The sequence below is a fragment of the Lissotriton helveticus genome, chromosome 1_1 (genome assembly GCF_964261635.1).
Source record: "Lissotriton helveticus chromosome 1_1, aLisHel1.1, whole genome shotgun sequence".
Taxonomy (NCBI): Eukaryota; Metazoa; Chordata; class Amphibia; order Caudata; family Salamandridae; genus Lissotriton; species Lissotriton helveticus.
Window position 1 is genome coordinate 360,005,401 of NC_136057.1, and position 22,218 is coordinate 360,027,618.

The window sequence follows — 22,218 nt, forward strand, 5'->3', positions numbered from 1 at the left end:
AGGGTCGGAGCAGACGAGGTGGTACTTCAGTGATTCTCCTCCTTCCTGCAGATCCGCACCCAAAGAATAAAAATTAAAGAAAGCATGTCAGACCTACGCCCCGTGAACAGGTGGGTTCCGCAAGGATCAGTTCTCTCCCCAGCACTATTCAATATCTACATGGAACCTCTCACCAAGATACTCAATAAAGCCAACATCCCCTTCCACCTATATGCAGACGATACCCAGATCTACCTAGAAACCTCCTCTATGGATGACATACAAAGACTAAAGCTCACCCTGAAAGAAAGCCAACACTGGTTATCCCTCAACCACCTGAAACTAAACCAGGACAAGATGGAAATACTCATCATATCCAACAAAGCACAGACCCCCCAAGTCGCAGAATGGCTAAAAACCATTGATGCTCTAAATTGCAGACTCAGCCCAGCTGACTCTGTAAAATCACTGGGAATCACTCTGGACCCTAACTTAGACATGGTCAAACACATCAAAAATACTGCCGAGAGCTCTTTCATCAACCTAAAACTGCTCAACAGATAAAGCCATTCATCCCTCACAATGACCTCAAACAAGCCACCTCACCCGTGGTTTTGTCCACATTGGACTACGGGAAAGCAACCCTCACCGGCACAGCAAAATCCCACTTTGCCCCCCTCAGAACAACTCTAAATGCAGCAGCCAGGATGGTCACTCGAGTAAGAAATTATGAACACATCACTCCTGCTCTCAGAGAGCTAAAATGGATACCAACCGAAATGTGTGCCAGCTTCAGAACAGCCTGTCTCACTCACAAAGCCCTGCATACTGGTACACCCGCATACCTGGCCGCCAAACTCAACAAAGCCGGTCAGTCAAGGAACCTAAGGAGTACTAACTCACTACTTCTCATCCCGCCAAAAACTCGCAAACATAAAGCCTCATCATGTGCCTTCTCTGGAAATGTGCCCAAAATCTGGAACTCCATCCCAGTTCATATCAGGACTAACCCATTCTTTCCAAAATGCAAAAGCCAGCTCAGCGAACATTTCCTCAACCAATCTCTTACGAATAGATAGCTGATGCTCAACATCTAATCCCGCACACTGCAGTATACAAAACACTCTGTTAAGAGGACTGATACCTCTCTTACCTCTCGCCTCTCTCCGGTTCTCCCCCTCACGGATCTAGCTCTATCACGAATCATGGAGTCTATCGGCTACTCTGTGTTTGAACTGTTCTCGTTTAATATCCCCACGCTTCATCTGCTTCTCTTTGTGTTTGAACTATACTCGTCACGAATCACTATGCTCTACTACTGCCACTTCTTATGTTTGATTGCATCTTTGATACGTGTTGTAAAGCGCTCTGATACCCTGGGGTCTAGATAGTGCTATATAAAACTCCTAAATAAATAAATAAAATGAATAATGCCGACGCATTTCGATTCCCAAGGTGGTTTGTGGCATTCTCTTCAAGGCATGGACTGGTTTATCTAAGGAATAAGAAGGGGGTATGAATTATACACGAGGAGGTACTCTAAACTTCCCAATTACTCAAGTATTGGTTGTGCCACAGACACAAGTAGCCACTGCAGTGTCTGCGCACAGTTTTTACTGCCATGTCCACCTGGCAGATGCACCAACTGGTCAGGCCCAAACCTTCCCTTTTCTTACATGTAAGGCGCCCCTTTAGGGGGTCCAACGTACTCCAATGGGCACGGAGCAGTGTATGTTAAAGGTACGACATGTACTGGTGTGTTTTACATGTCCTGATAGTGAAGTACTGTGTATTTTGTTTTTCACTATTGAAAGGCTGTGTGTCCAATAGGCTATCATGGGAGCTGCACTGTAATATTTTACAAACATAATTTTCCATTGGGACAAGATAGAGCAGTGGACTTTAGGCTTCCTGAACTCAAAATTGAAGAATACACCTTTTAGTAAAGATGATTTTTATACTGTGTGTTTGAAAAAGCCACTTTTAGAAAATGGTACAAAAGGGGATGATGGACGGAGCGTTTGAACAAATCAAACACTCACCCCCAGTCAACTGATCTGGGTTTAATCCATCACCATTCTTTAGTTCACTTAGCCACCCCAGTTCAGACATGGCTATATGCAAATCAGTCTGACCCTGTGCCTCATGGGAACAGTCCAGCCCGAACTGCCAAGCCATGTCTTCCCTGGACCGGAAACAAGCATCCTGGGACCGTTTCGGATTCATAATCCTCATCAGCCAGGCTATCTTGAATCCAGTGGCCAAGTGAACAAGGGACTCACGTCTGAGCATACCCTGCCACACTTAGGGCGAACAAAGCGATACAAAAGGGGATGATGGACGGAGCGTTTGAACAAATCAAACACTCACCCCCAGTCAACTGATCTGGGTTTAATCCATCACCATTCTTTAGTTCACTCAGCCACCCCAGTTCAGACATGGCTATATGCAAATCAGTCTGACCCTGTGCCTCATGGGAACAGTCCAGCCCGAACTGCCAAGCCATGTCTTCCCTGGACCGGAAACAAGCATCCTGGGTCCATCACCACCCCCTTTTTGTACCGCTTTTGACCACCTTAAGTGTGGCAGGGTATGCTCAGACGTGAGTCCCTTGCTCACTTTGCCACTGGATTCAAGCAAGCCGGGTGGAAGACGGCTGGAATGCCAGAAACCAGTCCTCGGAAGCTTGTTTCCGGTCCAGGGAAGGCATGGCTTGGCAGTTCGGGCTGGACTGTTCCCATGAGGCACAGGGTCAGACTGATTTGCATATAGCCATGTCTGAACTGGGGTGGCAGAGTGGGCTAAAGAACGGTGATGGATCAAACCCAGATCTTTTGACTGGGTGTGAGTGTTTGATTGGTTCAGATGCTCCTTCCATCACCACCCCCTTTTTGTACCGCTTTTGGCCACCATAAGTGTGGCAGGGTATGCTTAGACGCGAGTCCCTTGCTCACTTTGCCACTGGATTCAAGCAAGCCGGGCTGAAGACGGCTAGAATGCCAGAAACCGGTCCTCGGAAGCTTGCTTCCGGTCCAGGGAAGGCATGGCTTGGCAGTTCGGGCTGGACTGTTCCTATGAGGCACAGGGTCAGACTGATTTGCATATAGCCATGTCTGAACTGGGGTGGCAGAGTGGGCTAAAGAACGGTGATGGATCAAACCCAGATCTTTTGACTGTGTGTGAGTGTTTGATTGGTTCAGATGCTCCGTCCATCACCACCCCCTTTTTGTACCACTTTTAGAAAATGGGCATTTTCTTGATTAACCATCCTGTGTGCCTCTGCCATTTGTGTACTCACCGTCTGGGTTTGGAGTGACAGGAAGTTGGGGGTGTGCATTCACACTAGACAGACACAAAGGGGGGTTGAGGTGACTAATGGCCACGCTGAATAGACCTGGCTGCAGTAAGAGTAGTGGGAGGAGTTGTCGCTAGCACCTGAATGGACTGTGGCTGCCTTACACAAAGCTGTCTCCACCTCCTGTAGTGCACCTGGCCTGCACCAGGCAGAACTGGTTTATGTGTGCCGAAGGAACTTTGTTTGTACCAACTTCAAAGGAAAATGTGGTATAAATATTGAGGCCCTGACCCCAGAACTTAAGATTACTGATGGACTAAGGAACCTACCAGGAAGAAGAGCTGGAAGAGCTATCAGGCAGGGTACTGCCCCTTTGCTGTTGTTGCTTTGCTGGGTTAGCCAGCAGTTGTTGCTTATGTCTTCGGGAGGGAAAGGACTGGACTGTTCTTTCTGCATACTAGGTATCTCCAAGTGCTTGAGGTAGAGCTTGCCTCCTGTTGGAAGTCTCAGGGAAGTCTAAGACTTCAAAATTTTCTGAGTACCGGCTTCTGGAACTGGATGTTACAGCTACCACAGAGGAGAAAGGTAACCCAACGCCGTCAACGACGCCACTGCGGGCTCCTTGACCTGAAGTCAACACAGAGGGCACCGCCGGCCTTCGCACCGCAACCCTGATCTCACTGCCGCCACCAAGCCACTGCTTGCACTGGCACTCTGAACCGCCTCGCTTCACACCGCCTCCCTGAAATCCCCGGTGGCGCCATCACTGAACCCGTTGCCTGGACCGTCACCTGATGACACCTCTCCTGGAGAACACAGAGCACCGTCCTGCTTTGCACCACTGCACTGGTCTGATTGACGACCCTGATCCAAGCTGACATCGACGCCGCTGCTTGCATCAAGGTTTGGGAGCACCACCCGTAAATTACACAACGCACCGCCCCATCCCACACCGCAGCCTTGGCCCACCAACGCAATCGACTCCAGCTCATAGACCGACCCGGCTGCATGCAACACGACCTCGGGGCCCCACACCCTGCATTGCCCCGTCTTGCACCGCAAGCTTTGGGTCTACGGACCACAGCGGTCCAGCAACGACAACACCGCTGAATGCACGGTGACCTGTCAGCACCGCAATGAGCACCACCCAGCTTCGCACCACAGCCCTGGTATCACCAACGCCGCTGAACGACAGTCACCAAGCCACTGCCTGCACCTTGACCTGAGGGCACCGCATGTCACTCCGATTCCCCAAAGGTTGTCGACGCCGGTGCTCCTGACTTCAAACTCACGGAGTTTGACCAGCAAAGCATTGTGACTTCAAGGACCCGACGCCTCCTGCACTAACTTCCGGAACCAACAACTGCTGACGCCACTCTTCCAGAGCTCACCGTAAAGTAAAACGTCCTGCATTTCCAGAGGTACTATTTATGGGTTCACCCCGACATCGTAGCTGGCCCGCGATGCTGCAACTGGCAGTAACTGTTGGATATGTTTGTTCACATTGCCGTGATAGCCCCTGACGGAGCTATCGACTTCAAAGAACTGTATCTAAATATTTGACCACTGTAGGTTGGATTTTCATTGGTTTGGTCGTTTTACACAGATGAATACTGGATATTTTTCTAAAACTGCTATGCTGTCCTTTTGTAGTGTTTTCACTGTATTGCTGTTTGTTATGTGCAAATGCTTTAAACTTTGCCTCAGAGATGAGCTTGACTCCTCGTGCCAAGCTACCAAGGGGGTGAGCAGGGGTTATTTTATATGTGTAATCCCCTTATCCTGACTAGATTGGTTGCTTCTGCCTGGCTTAGATGCATACTCTAGCCAACCAGAAAACGCATTTTTAACACTGTTCTGATAGGAGCGGCTGTGAATAATTGAAATATGTATTTTTTTGAATTTGTAGCACTTTAGATAATGTGTTGCAAGGTCTCTCCTCTAGTTATATATTGTTACATAGACGCCAATCCTTTTTTACATTTATCCAGCTAACCTCAAGTGGTAGAAATGGAACATTCAGAAGTCAAAATCTCAATTAAGAATTCTTTGTTTGCAACAAGAGTCCAGATATTGTCTCTTTAGGGTGTTAAAGTCTTGATTTAGAGACACAATATGAAGAGAACAGTAGTAAATCATTGAAATAGGAAATTTCCTTTATTATGTTGTAGATTCGTTATTTGCAACTCATTTTATTAAGCTGGAATAACAAGTCAAGTGGGGGTAAGTCCTATTTCGCAATGACTGAAGCGATCTTTCACCCCATTGAATCTGAACAATGGGAGTCACTAGCAGTGATTTCTAACATGAATCATTTCTTTAAGCTACCTTTTGCCTCTGTTGCCTCCATGAGGGCCCACCTTGGTACTCAGCCAAGGCAAGCATAGCACCATCTCCTGCAAAAGGGTTTCTGGGAGATGTAACCTAGAGTTGGCGCAGATATGACCAGGAGTGGATTCTAAAAGGTTGTTAGTCTGTACTTGGTTACATAGTTCTCAAGCTTTTTTAGATGGGAGCTTCCAGACCATGTCTCAGTGTATTCTGATACTAGCAGTCCTGCATTAATAATGACAAAAGGCAACAATGCGAGTTCCAAAATACAAAGTGTAACAAAATTCGACTCTATTACTTACCAGACTCTGACCTTGGACCACATGTGGTCTCTGTGCATGCAGACAACTAAAAGTATGTGTACAGGTTCCTTCCAGTCAGAGGGAGGGCACTAGGGGAGCGGAGACAGGAAGTGACGGTGGGAACCAGCAGGAGATAAGGAAAATTAGATAATACAAATGGTCAGGAGCAGTGGGAAAGAGAGGAGAGAGAGCAGCAAAAAATTATAATGATAGTTTGCTTTTTTTGTATGCATAGTGTGTGCTTTCACTTAACCCAATGCATTACGGTAGTTGGAATTCTAGCAAGCCTTAATTGATCAGTTTGGCTAAAATGTTCTATTAGACGTGTGTGTAAAATAAAAACTACTGAGCTTGAGAGTGTGAAACTTAGTTGTGCTCCTGTCTGGAGAAGAGCTGAGTCTTTAGATGAGCTGAGTTGACCCAAGCCTGCTGCTTGCCAGAACTGTCTGCAGTGGGATTTATGAGCCACAGTGACAGTGTTTCTGCAGAGTTTCTGTTTATAGGTGCTCGGGTAATAATAGATATTCCCTCACTTGAGAGATATTTCATCGGTTCACTTTCAACTTCTGAAGCTTCAGGGCGGGAGAGGAGAAAAGAAGATAGTGCCTGCCAAAGAAGACAGGTTAACAGGTAACCCTGCTATCTGGTTCCCATGCTGGTGTACAACATCTGTACAGTAGGCACAATGAATCGTTTGATCTAGCTTTATGCCACACGTGATGAGGCCTTTGGCTGCTACTGGAATCATGTTGTGTTGTTTGCATGTTACCAAATGACTCCACATTACCAAGGATATGGTGCTGCAGTCCAAGACTTCTGTTTTCTGTCCAAAGAATTCTGATGCATGGGGTTTGGATATAGGGTCTACCCAAAGAAAAGGATTATACAGGTGTGCTCATATGAGTGCTAATCACAAAAGGGATCTTTTGTTGTTTTTATTTGATTTTAACCATGTCTCTTTTATTAGAAGGGTATCTCTCTCCCATACTTGTAGTGCCCATCAATGAAAACCAGCAGTACTAAGGAACTGAAGTGCAATGGTCTGTGAACAAAAAGCCAAGTGGTCCGATTGCATAGATTTTCAAAGGCTACTTGGTACAAATTTGCGCTGCACTTATGAAAATCTATGTAATCTCGATCTTAGGATGTTGTTTTCCATCCTTGGTGGCATGGAATCAAATGCTAGCTGTGTAAATCTTCCTCCTAACAGCCCAATGGTGGGGAAAGAGGGCTGCATGATGAGGTGAAGGGAGGCTGGCATCTGTGCCAGGAGGGTGGGGCAAGGGACTGTCTACTTCCCTTTTATCTTTTAAGCATCCGGGATGAAAGCAGACAAGTTAAACGTCCACTGTGGCCCGATCTGGGGGAAGTATGTGGGGCTAGAGTCTCTTGCAGGGGAAAGTCAGGGTGGTAGGGATGGCTGGTACCAGGAACGTATTCTCCCCTCTCCCAGGATTCCACATTTGCCACATAGGCGGTGGTGGCTGCAGTGGATGGCTTGTTGATACCAGGGTTATGGCATCCATTGGTGCAGCCGGGGAAGTGGCACCAGTGCCCGGAGGCCTGAGGTGCCCACTGAACCACTAGTTGGCACCTTGGAGCCCTTCATGAAGTTCACTGTTCTAGAACACCTTTAAAGTTAAAGAAAAGTGTGCCGCTAAACCGGTCTTTAGCACTCTGAATTTATTAAGAGATGGCAATTGGTGCTTGATGAACAAACCTAAATAAATAAGCAAATTGGGAGTGTGAGAGGTGGTTTTAGCACTGGACACCTAGTGAGGCTAGTGCAGCACCAGTCGAAAATTGGAAAATTTCAGAGGACCGCTCCTTCTAAAAAAAAACTGTGAGATCTACAACTAGCCCTTGTGCCTCACATCGATGACATATCACATATGAGGGCAGTGGTGACGCCACCTCACACCATGACCTGGCTGACAATCAGTTCTGTTCATGAAAATGCACTGCATTCTGACTGTGGCAGTCTTAGTTTACTTTCATTGCACGAATTACATGGTCACAGCCATTGGCTAATAAGCAAAAAGCCCAGAACTGGAAGCAAATCCTTGATAACATAAAGCATGGCTCTCAACTTACGATCCTGTGGCGCCTTGGGTGGGGGTCTGCCGTATCCCCACAGGTCACGCACCAGCCTCACTTCTTCACCTGCCTTGTTGCAACAAACACCTGCATGGGAAGCGAGTGTTACTATTTGTGTGACCGGCAACTGTGAAAAGCGAAAGAAAGAAGATCCCTTGGGGTAAATCCTATTCAAGATAGACCTCAATGTTCACACATATCACACTCATATGTATTACATATCCACACCTACTTACATTGGACCATATGTAAAAGAGAAGAGAAAGCAACATATACACAAGGTATACAAAATATATCACATATTTATTGTTTGTTTGTATACAAAATATTGTAATAAAAAAAACACATTAATTAAACCTAAAGGCAAGTGTGAAATATGCCAGGGACAAGGAATCTCATTCAGGTACTCATTCTATACTTCTTAGGTGTGTGGGTGTGTCTTTTGAATGTCTGTTTGTGTCAACCTCAAGATGTGAATGTTTAAGTTTATAACAGGCCTCTAAATGTTGTAGGTTTGTATTTTAACAAGAGACACGCTAATGCAAGATATTTATCCACATCAACCACATGTAACCAGGAATCAATTTATGCTGTACAATTCAATCAGTCGTGGCCAAGGAACCCAGTGTCTTGTATGTTGCCTGTCAGTTGTGGCTGTTTTGTCATCGAGATGTATATTCTGAGAAATTCCATTTTACTTTTACCTTTACAAGTAAGGTCTCAATAATCTACCAAGTAAACTCACTAAAACAAAAGTCACAGTGGGCTGAAGGTGTTACATAAAAGCACGTGGCAAGTATGATCTCGCCAAACAGAGAAATGAGGCACTGTGTGGTTATCTCCAAAGAAAGGAATTTCTGTGTGCGTTTGGAAATAAGCACAAACATACTGGGCCCACATCAGAGCAGGGCAGAGGTTCAGAAAACAAAGATACAACGTCAATAATCAGATTACGAAAATTACAAGAAACAGGCTGTGTTGTAGATGTTTGGAACTGCACGCATAAAATTCTAAATTGAAATACACGGCTCATTTACTAATGCTCGCATCCTGACCTAACTGAAGTATAACACTACGTCAGCATGAAATTACATAAGAAAAGTTATCAGCTGAAATTAAAGAACTGTGGGGCAATGGAAAATCACAAACAAACCACAAAGGAGTGTTCTGTGACTTTCCAAGCGACCTGCGCACTGGCCGTCGACTTGGGGTTTGGGGGCACTGACCTCAGGAGGGCAGAGGACACTGTGTTAAAGCAAATAAAATATATTTTAGAAAGGGACTATGGAGAGATGAGGTGCACTTTTGCCGGGTGGTAGTGAGGGAATCTGAGAAGGAGATCATATGAGGGGGAAGGGATGCCCAAAAAGATTGTTGCACCAGTACCAAAGCTGGCCCTGTGAAGGGGTACCACACCTGCTCAACCACCAGCATACTTTCTTTATCAAAGAATCCGGATGCATTTCTAAAGCTGTGCCACCCAACAGCAGCGATCTGAGAAATCCATGCTGTCAGGTAGTTTCACAACCGGGAGAAGGGTGCATCACCACTGAGGCGTTGAATTAAAATAATGCTACTCAGATAAGTATTCAGGGTGATTTGAAAATACAGAAGACGATTGGTGAAATAATTTCATATGTGGTTAAATAAAATAGTTTCCCGTCGAAGCTGAGAAGCTCACCCATCTCGCTGCTGCAAAAGGTTGAGGATTATGGCACTTTCTTGGCAGCACCATGCCCTGGCCTGTATAGAGAGAAGTTTTTATTTTTTTTACTTCTTTTTGCCCTTCTAAGGTATAAAAATGATTTGCGGATGAGCAAAGCTTTCAGAATCCAGAGTTCCAGGGAACAGAACTCCCTGTAAAATATCCCTCCTGCAATAAGAAAAAAATTGATATGATGCAGCCAACCTTTAGCCATGCTGCACTGCCACGCTGCTGAAAACGTAGCTAAAAGACATTGTCAAAGTCAATTTCTCTCGCATAGGTGAGACCTATCGGCTTTGCCAATACTTGTCACATAGTGGAAACGAGACAGGATAAATCTACACATAACACCATTACTCATAAAGCAATGAACACAACCCCTCAACACCAGGCTCACAAAACCCATACAAGTGGCTTAGGTCTGTGTTTTCCCCTATTCTGTATGTCTCTACTAGCCAGCGCTTGAGTTTTCTCTTCGAGAGATGTTGTCTATACTTTCTGGGCTTCAGCCCGCCCATATGTTTCCCATTTGCTGTCTCCTTCGTCGCTCTCATTTTCTTTTTCCCTAATTGTCCATGGCATACATGAATCATGCCTCTTCCTCTGTTTAGCCCTCTGTGAGAGCAGGGACCAAGTAATATATCAATACACTGGTCACCATTTTAGCAAGTTTTTTACGAACTACTTTCTTCTTTATTTAAGAGCGGTTCACACAAGCGTTTTTGTTTCGCTCCATGCTCCTCTGTAAATTGGGCTGTAAATCTTGCTCTGATCTCCTCACATTTGCTGCGCATTCAAAGACGGTGATCAGATGTCAGATGCTCTTTTGTTTGTTTGACTTCAAAGGGAGTGATTTTTTTTTGTTCATGTTCCAGCATTGCTTTTGTTTCTTATTATATCAACCCACACAGTTGACAAGTCGAGGCTTGCTTATAAGACGTGACCCAAGGCCTGGAGGCCATTGCACAATATTTCCTTTCACGTTTGCAGGCGGTAGAGCCAGGGCTGTCTTAACAGCACTATAGACCAGGCAAAGCAGTCCACTGGGCCCTGCCTACACAATTGCTCAAGTTCAAATAAAATGCGGGAATTTTATTTGAAGACGGGGACGGTCGGCCTTATTGAGCAGATTTATGGTTGTTTTGGACCCTAATCAGAAAGGGCCATCTGAGAATAATTACTTCACTGGAAGGAACGATTAAAACACAGGATGGCTACATCCAGAGTATAGGTCATGAGTATATGACAAACATATGCTGTCGATCCCAGGTAGACTCCTTTAAGAGGATTGAGCTATCGTCTATACAAGATCGGATATTCCCCACTGAGGCTTCTGCAATTTTTAATCATAAGATAGACTCTTCTAAACAGGATTGAGCTATCTTCTATACAAAATCGAATACTCCCCACTGAGGCTTCTACAATTTTTAATTACAAGTACTCATACTAAGGCTGTTCTTACAAGCTTTTGCTGACCGCAATCCCCTCTAATGAACAGACGAGAAAAAGGGTGCTAACGGGGAGACCTTGCCCTTTAAAGCAGGTAGACTCCTTTAAGAGGATTGCGCTATCGTCTACACAAGATCGGATATTCCCCACTGAGGCTTCTGCAATTTTTTATTTATTTATTTATTTATTTATAATATATTTTTATTGTAGTTATTCAACATATTAATCATAGTGACAGCATACAGTAAATCATATAGCTTGGGTAGGTTACAAACATTCAAATTCTTTGCCATTTTGACCTCGACAGCAATTCGTAGTCTTTGCACTCTCTCCATCGGTAACACAGTCCCTGTCTTGTCCCCCTTCTCTTGTCCTCACTCCACATCTGAACTATCTGCATCCGAATCTGGTATTGGATCACAGATGTCCCCTCTATATGCATTCCAGGCGGACCAGATTTTAGTCCATTTAGTATACACTGTTCGTTCCGTCACCATAATCAGATCCATATCTCTGCACCAACTCGCCAGTGAAGGTACTTCCGGTGCACCCCATTTCTGTGCTATATTCCGTTTTGCTACCATGAGCCCTAACGTGACCCATGTTTGTCCATAGTGTGTGAGGTCATTGGGCTCCCATATATTGAGTAGGCACCTACGCGGCTCCGGCAAAAGTGATACCCCCATCATCTGTGACATTGTACGCAGTATCTTCCGCCAATAATCTGCAATAGCTGCACATTCCACAGTGTGTGAATAAGTGACCCCTCCTCTCCGCATCCTCTCAGGCAATATGGATGTTGCGCCCTTTGTATTTTATGTAGTGTGGTCCTAGTGTAGTATACTCGGTGCAAAATTTTTAGCTGCACTAACCGAAGTCTAGCAGAGATTCCCACCTCTTTGGGTGACGCCAGGGCCTCCTGCCATTCTGAGTCATCTATTTCTCCCATCTCTGCCACCCACTTGGTCCGTAGATTGTTGATTAGTTTTCTATATGTGGGGGATGTGGCGCGTTTTTGCATGTGATCCGTTAGCAGTCTGTCTTCTAATGGGGCAGCCTCCGGGACCTCGGTCTCTGGCTGTAGCACCGTCAGCAGTGCATGTCTTATCTGTGTGTATCTGTAAGTTTCGGTGGGGCCCAGGTTGTATTGTAGCTGAAGCTGTGTGAAAGGTATTACCGTTCCCTTTTCCCACAGGTCGCCCACCGTGGAGATGCCTATAAATCCTTTGATGTTGCGCAGTTGTCCTAGTTTTTTGGTGTCCCAAAGTGGAGTAAGTTTAATGATAACCCCTCTCCATCCCAGCCGCACCTGTGCTGTGTGCCATAATGTCATCGTGTGTTTCGTCGGGTCTTCTAGTTTCAATGTTTGTCCTCTGTTATATAATACCGCAAGCATGTTATTGGTGCCCAGTTAGGCTCTATCTGCCCTATAAGCTGGGTTGTCCTGAGGCGCGTGAAGCCACTGATTGATGACCTTAAGGTGTGCTGCCCAATAATATAATTGTATGTCGGGGAGTGGTATCCCGCCGTCGTACCAACTTTTATGCAGTTTTGCTTGTGCTATGCGTGCAGGACGGTGGCCCCATAGAAGCGTAGAGACCTGTGCAGCTATCTGTTTAAAATACCGGGGTGGGACTAGGAACGGTGTATTATCTAGTGCGTAAAGAAACCGAGGTAGGGCCATTATCTTGTATAACGCCGCTTTACCCAGAAGCGTGGGGGGTAGGGAAGCCCAGTGGGATGAATCACTTCGTAGGCGCTCCAGAGGGGGTGCCAGATTCTTGGAAAAAAACCACTGCTGGATCCTTAGTAATGTATATCCCCAGGTATTTGAAGGATTCAGTGGTAACTACCAGTGGGCATTCGGGAGGGAAAAGTGGCGCTGGTTCTTGTAAAACAAAGAGGACCGATTTAGACCAATTTATCATGTACCCCGACATCCTCCCGAAAGTATCACATATGGTAAGGAGTTCCGGTATAGAGCATTCCGGGTCAGTGAGATACACTAGTATGTCGTCTGCATAAAGCGAAAGACGATCCTCCTTCCACTGAATCCCTTTCAATAATGGAGTTTTTCTGATAAATGTCGGCAGGGGCTCCAGGACCAGCACGAATAAGAGCGGTGACAGGAAGCACCCCTGGCGCGTCCCTCTCCGCAATGGTATCTCACCTGATATATGTCCGTTAGCTGTCACCCGAGCCACCGGGTTCGTGTATAGAAGCCGTACCCATGCACAAAACAGAGGTCCAAACCCCAGGCGTGGCAGGATCGCAAAGAGGTATTTCCACTCTACCATATCGAAAGCCATCTTTGCATCTAATGATAGTATCACCACCGGTTCTACTAGTGATGTTGCCTTCGTCAGCGCCCCATGTAAGCGTCGGAGATTGAGTGCCGTGTTCCTGTTAGGCATGAAGCCCGATTGGTCCGGGTGGATCAAGTGGGGTAAGTGGGTCAGCAATCTAGTAGCCAATAATTTATCTAAAATCTTTGCTTTCGCATTCAGCAGCGATATAGGGCGGTAGGAGGTACAGTCGGACGGGGCCTTACCAGGTTTCGGGATTGCTATTATCATCGCTATTCTCTGGTCTGGTGGTAGTTCGCCCTTCTCTAAGGTTTCCTTGTACATTGCCAGTAAAGGCGCGCTCACGGTTCCCGCCATTTGCTTGTACCACTCTATCGGGATACCATTGGGTCCCAGTGTTTTGCCCGACTGTATCGACCAAATAGCTAATTGCAACTCTTCAATCATAAAGTCCGTTTCTAATTCCTGGGCTGCCTCAGGCGTTCGTGTCGGCATTTCTATATGTCGCAGGAATTCTACTATCTCCGCTTCCGGTACCTCAGATGTCGGTGTGTAAACCTCTCAGAAATGGTCAGCCAGTGTGTTCACTATGTCTTCTGGGTCCGTCGTGAGATGGCCCCCCGCCAGTCGTATGTGCCATATTCCCCTAGTGCCAGTCACTCGCCTATCTAACCATGCCAACAGTTTTCAGGCTTTATCCCCTACGTCGTATATTTTGTGTCTAGTTACCGCTAGACCGGCCTCTGTCTTGCCCCGTAGGTGTTCCCTATGTTGTTGTTGCCTGAGGTGTAAGGCGTGTGCTGTGTCTGGTGTCGGATTTGCAGAGTGTCCCGTGTCTGCCGCCTGCAGTGCTATTTCAAGATCTGTTAGTTCTTTCTGTTGTTCTCGCTTATGTCCCGTGATAGAAGCTATGGCTTGCCCTCTAAGGACTGTTTTATATGCTTCCCATACTATTGATGGCGAACTAACTGACGGTATATTTTCTTCAAAGAAATACTTTGTGGCTACACGGAGTTCCTTCTTTATGTAGGGGAATGTGAAGATACCCGGGGTAAATAGGATAAGTCCTCCGGGACACCGTTCAATGATAGGAGAAAGTCAATATGACCGGTGAGTGATCAGAGATCCCCCTGGGTTTAATGTTTACCTCTTTGACGTGTGGTAAAGTTGTGCTTGACAACAGAAAATAGTCTATCCTGGACAGACTATTATGCACAGCTGAGTGATATGTATATTGGTATGTTGTGGGGTGTGTGTGCCTCCAGACGTCTAGGAGACCCATTGCCTCCGCAAAACCCTGGAGGCGAGAGGTACCAAGTGGTGGGGCCTTGGGCGGGTACTTGTCAATAGTGGCATCCAGCATCGCGGTGAAGTCTCCCCCGACTATAAGGTCACCCTCCGGCAGGGCCAAGAGGAATTCGCTGAGTGCTGGAAGTGCCACTGCGTGTAGCGCTGGTGGGATGTAAACTGATACCACATTAAGGAGCCTGCCTTCCCACTGACCCTGCACCGCTGCAAAACTCCCTTGATAGTCTGTTTTAGTTTGGAGCACCATAAAGGAAGAGTTTTTCTTCACTAGTATGCCTGTCCCTCTGGATCCCGACGAAAACTCGGAATGTACTGCCATTTTATACCCCCATCTGTCCAGTGCTTTACACGCCGTCCCCATAAGGTGTGTCTCCTGCAGTAAGGCTAGCATGGGGCAGTCGCTTTTCAGTGCCTGTAGTACCAAGCCCCTCTTTATCTTATCGCCCAGACCTCGGACGTTGCACGTTACTACCTTTAATGCGGTGACTCGTGTGTCCTGAACTACTGTCTGGGAACCGCTTGCCATGGGTGCAATATACAAACATCGGGAATTGCTGCCTAACCTTCACAGTTAAAGATCCGCTGACTTTTTGAGTCTCTGTCATACCGTCAAAATCATCACCAATCAGAACATAACTACAAAATTCCTGAACGTTCCCCCCCCTCCGTCCCTCCCACCCACCCTGCCTCCCTGCTTAACGGACTTAAAACTGCCCGCCACCCCAACTCAGCAGAGCGCTTCTTCCCAATCCCAACCATTGTACTTGCTTGACAGGGGTAAAGGGTCCAAGTAAGCTACAGTCCTTCCTCCCCTCCAGGGACTGCTTCAGCCCAGTGTCCAAGGCGACAGGACCATGCACATTGTGGAAGGAAACAACCTCCCATGTCTGATCGGGGAAACCGAGTTATGCTTGAACTGCTTCCTCTGCCTCCGATCTTGGGATTAGACGTCGTGGTTCTTGGCTACCTGCTTCTGTCTCCTCTGTGCGGCGTTGATGATGTCCATTCCCGCGACGCTGCTTGTCCACCTGCCGCCATCCTTCCAGCCAGTCATAGGCCGCCTCTGGCGTCTCAAAGAACCAAGTCTTGTTCTCCGCCACTACCCTGAGCCTTGCCGGGAAGATCATGGAGTATGGCAATTCCTGTGCCCGCAGAGCTTTTTTGACCTCCAAGAAACTTCGCTGGCGCCGGGACACCGCCACTGTATAATCCGGGAAGAAGGCCACAGTCGAATTATGGATTCGAATCGGTGGGGAGACTCTCGCCGTTTGGAGGATGGCGTCTCTGTCTCGTAAGTTGAAGAGCCTGGCGAGAACTGGTCTGGGGGGAGCTCCCGGCTTAGGCCGACCGCCTGGGACCCTATGGGCTCTTTCTACAGAGAAGAAACTGGAGAGACCCTTCAGTTGTAGTCTCGTTTCCACCAACTCCTCCACATATAGGTCCATAGCCAGAGTTCCTTCGCTTTCCGGAATACCAAGAATGCGGACGTTGTTCCGGCGTGAGCGCCCCTCCTGATCATCGAGTTTCTCTGCTAGTTGCTTGTTTTCCGCTTTGAGTCTGGATAAGGCTGTTTGTAGTTCCCCTGTGTCTGCCACTAAAGATTCCGTGACTATCTCCACCTCCTTGACTCTGTCCGCCATTTTCTGAAGGTCTGCCCGGAGTAGAGTGACATCCGTTGATATAGTCCCCACTGTGGTTTGTACATTCGAAAGGGCCGCCATAATGTCTTCCAATGTAATCTTTTTTGCGCCATCACCCTCTGATCCTTTGCCCGATGAGGCGCGCTCCTCCGGTAGTGGCAGGGAGCTTTTTTCGTAAGCAAATTTATCCAACTTGGCCTGCGTACTGTGATTCCGTGGGCCTCGTCCCGCCATGGCGTCTTCGCTAGCACACTATACGTCGCGCCGTGTGGTGTCGTACGCCTCCCCGGGATGTAGGCCCTACCGGCCTCCGAACGTGGAGCCCCACACCAACTCGTCCACAGCAACCGAGGCATAAATGGCCACTGCGACCCTGCTTCCAGATCCTTGGGTGTGCGATTTTATTGTCTCTAGTCCTGAGCCCGTGCGTGCACCTTTTGTGTCATTGTCGGTGGTGTTGTACCCCGTTGTGCTGCTAATATTCGCTGGGGCAGTTGAAGTTGTGCGTGGGCCCTGGGCTCGCTGTCGCGCCGGAGCGCTCTCACCCAACGGGGGGGGAGGCTGGCCGGAGGGGGAGGCTGGTATCTGAAGGGCGCCACAAAGCGTAAAAATTACCGCCCACACCCCCTCCCGGCTGCACACATTCACTGCCCGTAATTAATCCAGCTCCCGGCTGCCGTGTGGTCCGTAGGCCTCCCCGCGCCCCTGCCACCTCCACCGCTTCTTCCCCGGTTACTTGGCTTACTGCTGGGTCTCTCGGGGGTGGCTTTGCTTCCGCACGCCCCGTGCAGATCGGATGTGTCTTTCATCGGCGGGCCGACACCCACCTCGCTTCACCGCCCTCTCGCCTTCCACAGCACTTACTGTGTGCAAAATGAGTGAGCAGCAGAGTATGCTCTTGATTCCCCTATAGGGCAGCCCGAGTGTAATTCACACGCAGGGCTGCCCTACGCATTACAGTCTTAAAACGCATGGGCACACTGGGCAGTTGCCCTGGGGTCCCCCAAGCCTAGGGGCTTCATGCAGACAAATAATTTAACACTAATTTTCCATTAAAAAAAAAATGTTCTTGAGTGATTGTGTAGGCAGGGCCCAGTGGACTGCTTGGCCTGGCCTATAGTGCTGTTAAGACAGCCCTGGCTCTACCGCCTGCAAACGAGAAAGGACATATTGTGCAATGGTCTCCAGGCCTTGGGTCACATCTTATAAGCCAGCCTCTACTTGTCAACTGTGTGGGTTGATATAATAAGAAACAAAAGCAATACTGGAACATGAACAAAAAAAAATCACTCCCTTTGAAGTCAAACAAACAAAAGAGCATCTGACATCTGATCACCGTCTTTGAATGCGCAGCAAATGTGAGGAGATTAGAGCAAGATTTACAGCCCAATTTACAGAGGAGCATGGAGCGAAACAAAAACGCTTGTTTGAATTGCTCTTAAATAAAGAAGAAAGTAGTTCATAAAAAACTTGCTAAAATGGTGACCAGTGTATTGATATATTACTTGGTCCCTGCTCTCACAGAGGGCTAAACAGAGGAAGAGGCATGATTCATGTATGCCATGGACAATTGGCGAGAAAGAAAATGAGAGCGACGAAGGAGACAGCAAATGGGAAACATAGGGGCGGGCTGAAGCCCAGAAAGTATATACAACATCTCTCGAAGAGAAAACTCAAGCGCTGGCTAGTAGAGACATACAGAATAGGGGGAAAACACAGACCTAAACCACTTGTATGGGTTTTGTGAGCCTGGTGTTGAGGGGTTGTGTTCATTGCTTTATGAGTAATGGTGTTATGTGTGGATTTATCCTGTCTCGTTTCCACCATGTGACAAGTATTGGCAAAGCCAATAGGTCTCACCTATGCGAGAGAAATTGGCTTTGACAATGTCTTTTAGCTATGTTTACAGCAGCGTGGCAGTGCAGCATGGCTAAAGGTTGGCTGCATCATATCAATTTTTTTCTTATAGCAGGAGGGATATTTTACAGGGAGTTCTTTTCCCTGGCACCCTGGATTCTGAAAGCATTGCTCATCCGCAAATCATTTTTATACCTTTGAAGGGCAAAAAGAAGTAAAAAAAATAAAAACTTCTCTATATACAGGCCAGGGCATGGTGCTGCCAAGAAAGTGCCATAATCCTCAACCTTTTGCAGTAGCGAGATGGGTGAGCTTCTCAGCTTCGACGGGAAACTATTTTATTTACCCATATATGAAATTATTTCACCAATCATCTGCCGTATTTTCAAATCACCCTGAATACTTATCTGAGTAGCATTATTTTAATTCAACGCCTCAGTGGTGATGCACCCTTCTCCCGGTTGTGAAACTACCTGACAGCATGGATTTCTCAAATCGCTGCTGTTGGGTGGCACAAGCGTTAGAAATGCGTCCGGATTCGTTGAAAGAAAGTATGCTGGTGGTTGAGCAGGTGTGGTACCCCTTCACAGGGCCGGCTTTGGTACTGGTGCAACAATTTTTTTGGGCATCCCTTCCCCCTCATATGATCTCCTTCTCAGATTACCTCACTACCACCCGGCAAAAGTGCACCTCATCTCTCCATAGTCCCTTTCTATAATATATTTTTTTTGCTTTAACACAGGCCCCCCCTTCCCTCCCCCCTGAGGTCAGTGCCCCCAAACCCCAAGTCGACGGCCAGTGTACCGGTCGCTTGGAAAGTCACAGAACACTCCTTAGTGGTTTGTTTGTGATTTTCCATTGCCCCACAGTTCTTTAGTTTCAGTTGATAACTTTTTCTTATGTAATTTCATGCTGAAGTAGTGTTATACTTCAGTTAGGTCAGGATAGTAAATGAGCCATGTATTTCAATTTGGTATTTTATGCGTGCAGTTCTAAACATCTACAACACAGTTTCTTGTAATTTTCGTAATCTGATTATTGACGTTGTATCTTTGTTTTCTGAACCTCTGGCCTGCTCTGATGTGGGTCCAGTATGTTTGTGCTTATTTCCAAACGCACACAGAAATTCCTTTCTTTGGAGATAACCACACAGTGCTGCATTTCTCTGTGGGGCAAGATCATACTTGCCATGTGCTAGTATGTAACACCTTCAGCCCACTGTGACTTTTGTTTTAGTCAGTTTACTTGGTAGATTATTGAGACCTTACTTATAAAGGTAAAAGTAAAATGGAATTTCTCAGAATATACATATCGATGACAAAACAGCCACAACTAACAGGCAACATACAAGACACTGGGTCCCTTGGCCACGACTGATTGAATTGTACAGCATACAGTGATTCCTGGTTACATGTGGTTGATGTGGATAAATATCTTGCATTAGCGTGTCTCTTGTTAAAATACAAACCTACAACAGTTAGAGGCCTCTTATAAACTTAAACATTCACATCTTGAGATTGACACAAACATACATTCAAAAGGCACACCCACACACCTAAGACGTATAGAATGAGTACCTGAATGAGATTCATTGTCCCTGGCATATTTCACACTTGCCTTTAGGTTTTTGTGTAAGTATAAAGTATGATTTCTGTGGGCGTATAACTGGGAGATTTGAGACTAATGAAGAATTCTTCTCCAATATGCGTGTTGTATTATCAACGTATTAATTGCATCCTTCCTACTGTCTACATATTTAGGTCCCGGTTCACAAGATTGGCTGTATTTGTACCTAATTGAAGACTCATATCTTCAAAGAACACCACATCACAATGAACTAACCATCTATAACCGAGCTTCCTATCCTATTGCTAGCTTACTTTATGCTCATCTTTGACCATGTACAACGCTCTGCTGCCTTTTGGCTAGGTTTGTGCTATAGAAATACCACATACATACATACATGAAGAGCTCATCAAATTATATCAGGTGAGGCTATATAGCGTGAAATGCATATATCTGTGATAGATTAAAAAAGTGTGTCATATTATGCATTAGTGCTCTTCCTCAGCCTTGGCAAATCAGGTCAAAATGAAAAATGTCCAAGATGGGGACTGATCCTTGGGCCACTTACAAGAATTATTGCTGCTGCCAGCCCCACAAGCTCAAAGGGGCACATGTTCCTATTATCCTTCCTCATTTAGGTCTCGCCTACGCAGGGCGCATGCGCTGATAGGAGGACCTTTATCCGTCGTTCTGCTCTTTTTCGAAGCACTCACTCGTGCTTGTGGCGGCATCCACCTTGCAGGAGCGAGCAGGGGGCGCGCCACAAGCACGAGTATGTGCTTCGAAAAAGAGTAGACTGTGCGCGCAGGCACCACTCCTGAAAACAGCTTGTTAATTAGTGCAGCGCGCGCACCATTCGCGTGTTGTTTTTTTACTGTGCCGGGTGGGTCATGTGACCAGCGCATGTTAAACCTATTTTTCACCAGCGTGTTTTATTCTATTTCCTTTTATTTTTCTGAAAAGTATCTTAACATCCAAAATACACGGTACTTGTAACCCATTTTCCGACCGCTGTCTTTCTCAACTTTTTTTCCACAGTCGGCTAACACTGTACAAAGATCAGCATCACGCAGAGTACTTCTTTCTTTTTACTCGTTCCCTAACGTTCGGGCATGCCTAATGAAGCACGTTTAAATAGATAACTTTTGTAGCACGGAATCCTTCAAGCTCCGCAACGAAGGAAACTTTCTAGCAAACACTTAGGTTAGCGAAACCCTTCGGGCATGTGGAAATAACATGTATCATTAGCTCTTTTTGATCATTATCATTTCTTTTTAGATTTCGAAATGTTGCGCTTCGCAACGACGGACACACTATATACTTAATTTTGCCAAAACGGCAGCGATTCAGTATTTCAGAGGTCAGAGTCTGCATTTTTACATATCACTATCTGGCAGTAGGTCACGATCATTGTAGATAACTCGCAAGCACTTACTATTCACCGATATCGGTTGTGCACTTTCTCTTTTCGGTATCGAATTGGCAACCAATCCGGGTTATGTTGGGAGATGGAGTTCCTCTGCATAGAGTCAGTCAAATGTCAGCTTCTCAGTTGGAACCGAAAATCCGATATGCAATACTTTACAGCCAAATTCTCTTTAATTTGCCAGGCAACGGCATCAAATGAGGTGCTCACGCCCCAAGCAGTTCCGACTTCGACAGCAGCAAATGTGATTTAGGACAGAGGGGACATACAAGCAGACAGCTCATTATTTTAGGTCTTGCTGTTTTACCACTGTTTAACAAAAACAGCTTTGCTCTTTATGAGACAGCTCATTATTTTAGGTCTTGCTGTTTTACCACGGTTTAACGAAAACAGCTTTGCTCTTTATGAGACTTCTAGATACGTGATGTGCCACCTACATTCCATGCATTGGAACTAGGAAAGTTGACTTTCAATCCCGGCTTCCCCAACTGTCAGCAGTGTGTGATGTTGGGCAGAGCAGATTCTCTCTGGTTGCTTTTCCTCCCTGGGCTGCCAGAATATGCACTCATGGAAACAATCCGCCTACCCCTGTTTTAGTTCTAGGTAAATCATCAATTATTCTGTTAAGCACAGAAGCGCCATGACGGGGTTATGTTTGCTTTTAAGCGTTATAAATCTTTTCATCTTTTCTCCCCCCCCCGCTCTTTTCCGCCAGTGCATGTCTCTTCCCATGCATTCTATATGTTTATTCACTTAGCTGCACAGACCCCAAACCTATTTTAACAAAACAGCTTCTTGGGGTCACCGTCTCTACTCTCATGACCCCTGCCAAGGTGGGGTTGCGCCTTTCTGGCAAGTAGTTGTAGAAGCTGGCACAGACTGTGAGGGCTAGGCTTTAATGCCCTCAGCTGGCACTGAACACACACCCTCCCTGCCAGTATAGTTTTATTGTGTAAT

The 22,218-nt window shown here is 46.4% G+C and overlaps 1 protein-coding gene across 8 annotated transcripts in view; it reads right to left on the reverse strand.

The window, feature by feature from the left end:
- LOC144808497 (adenosine deaminase 2-like) overlaps positions 1-22,218 on the reverse strand; it is a 405,785-nt gene that overhangs the window by 248,522 nt on the left and 135,045 nt on the right. For 2 of the 8 annotated variants that reach the window (XM_078673643.1, XM_078673642.1), the window contains exon 2: positions 8,002-8,131. The exons of the other annotated variants lie outside the window; for them this stretch is intronic. The gene's annotated coding sequence lies outside the window, so the exon portion shown is untranslated. The remainder of the gene's footprint in view (positions 1-8,001; positions 8,132-22,218) is intronic. 8 annotated transcript variants of the gene reach the window in all.